The 1,779-nt window shown below is 34.7% G+C and overlaps 1 long non-coding RNA gene across 1 annotated transcript; it reads left to right on the top strand.

The window, feature by feature from the left end:
• Nucleotides 1-1,259: 1,259 nt before the first annotated feature.
• Nucleotides 1,260-1,764, top strand: LOC109592210 (uncharacterized). The gene is made up of 3 exons (XR_002190232.1): nucleotides 1,260-1,400; nucleotides 1,451-1,621; nucleotides 1,668-1,764. It is a non-coding gene; the product is annotated as an uncharacterized LOC109592210 (long non-coding RNA).
• The last annotated feature ends 15 nt before the right edge of the window (nucleotides 1,765-1,779 follow it).

Genomic DNA, 1,779 nt, shown 5'->3' with positions numbered 1-1,779 from the left:
GAGCTGCATACTTGCACACGTGTTAGCACGTGGGTACATGTTATTGTGTCTGCAACAATGTTTAGGCAACTGCTTCTCCTTCTCTTTTTGAATGTGGAAAGGACCCAGAGCTCCTACCTTAACTGTAGCATAAACACAAGATATCCTCTTCATTTCGTTGGATTCTTTCCCTGTCTCAACCAATGGGATGAGGTAGGAGACTGTGATAGGCTAACCCTCACTGCAGTGGAAAGAGCTATAGCAGAAATCAACCAAGACACCAACATATTGAGATGCTTTGAAATAGAAATGCTCCCCATTACTGTTGAGGATCCAGTGCAGGTAAAACTTTGTCACTATATATAATCAACATTGATTTAGTACCATTATCATCAGTACTCCATTCATATGTTCCTCAATTATAAAATCCAACTGAGTCAATTGAGTTTTTATATGAGAAGCACAACAATCTACCTATTCATGGTGTTAGAGTACATTATCAATGATCGTACACCATCAATTTTCGGACACTTGTTTTAGGAAAACTATACATTGCCATCTCATGAAACTGCAAAGTATTATAGCAATAGTTATCCTTTATTTGCGTGACAAAACTTGTAGCTCTAGCAAGAGTGCATAGAAATTTATAAGCTCTCAAAGCGTGGTGTCCGACAATACCAATGATCGGCCAAAATTCTCAATCTTCGGACTGTCATTTCTGAACGGAAGCAAAGGATAGTTTTAGAAGGTCACTATGATAACTTTGTAGGCCTGTCTTTAAACTAACTATCACCATCCGGATCTTTTTGATAGCTGTCTTTTTGACAGAGATAATGGCCACTTAAAATGTGTCACCTGATCCCTCAATATACGGACAAATTTTACAAAAATATACAAAAATTATGAATTTTAGTAGTAAAACTCCGTAAAATCATCAGTTTTGTATATTTTTGTAAAATTTGTCCGTATATTGAGGGATCAGGTGACACATTTTAAGTGGCCATTATCTCTGTCAAAAAGACAGCTATCAAAAAGATCCGGATGGTGATAGTTAGTTTAAAGACAGGCCTACAAAGTTATCATAGTGACCTTCTAAAACTATCCTTTGCTTCCGTTCAGAAATGACAGTCCGAAGATTGAGAATTTTGGCCGATCATTGGTATTGTCGGACACCACGCTTTGAGAGCTTATAAATTTCTATGCACTCTTGCTAGAGCTACAAGTTTTGTCACGCAAATAAAGGATAACTATTGCTATAATACTTTGCAGTTTCATGAGATGGCAATGTATAGTTTTCCTAAAACAAGTGTCCGAAAATTGATGGTGTACGATCATTGATAATGTACTCTATTGGACCATACAATCCTGAAAGTGCTAAAATGTTTGCTTATATTTTTGGACATTATTTGAGTACAATACAGGTATTGAACAGTTATCAAAAATAATATAATTGTATACTTTTACACTTTAGATTTCTTATTCAGTGACTAGTGTACTACTTGACAACAATAAAGAATATCCTTATTTTCACACTACAATTCCAAATGATGAGTATTTTAATGTTGTTATAAGTAAGCTACTGGATAACTTTGATTGGAAGAAAGTGGCCATTATATGAACATTTGATGAAGAAAGTGTATTGGTAAGACTCACTCTCTTATTTCCATTTTACATATTTCATACAACAGGCCTCACAATATATGTTTAAAAAACTTAAGCATGACAAAAAGCAAGTTCATCTTTTTCATTCCTTTATAAACTCTGCTGAAAGTATTCTTAACTCTTCAAAGGTAATAATTA

This window comes from Amphimedon queenslandica, unplaced genomic scaffold (genome assembly GCF_000090795.2).
Source record: "Amphimedon queenslandica unplaced genomic scaffold, v1.1 AMPQUscaffold_5981_Cont22057, whole genome shotgun sequence".
NCBI classification, from domain to species: Eukaryota; Metazoa; Porifera; class Demospongiae; order Haplosclerida; family Niphatidae; genus Amphimedon; species Amphimedon queenslandica.
Note: the sequence above shows the minus strand (reverse complement) of the source record. Positions and strands in the feature narration are given on the sequence as shown.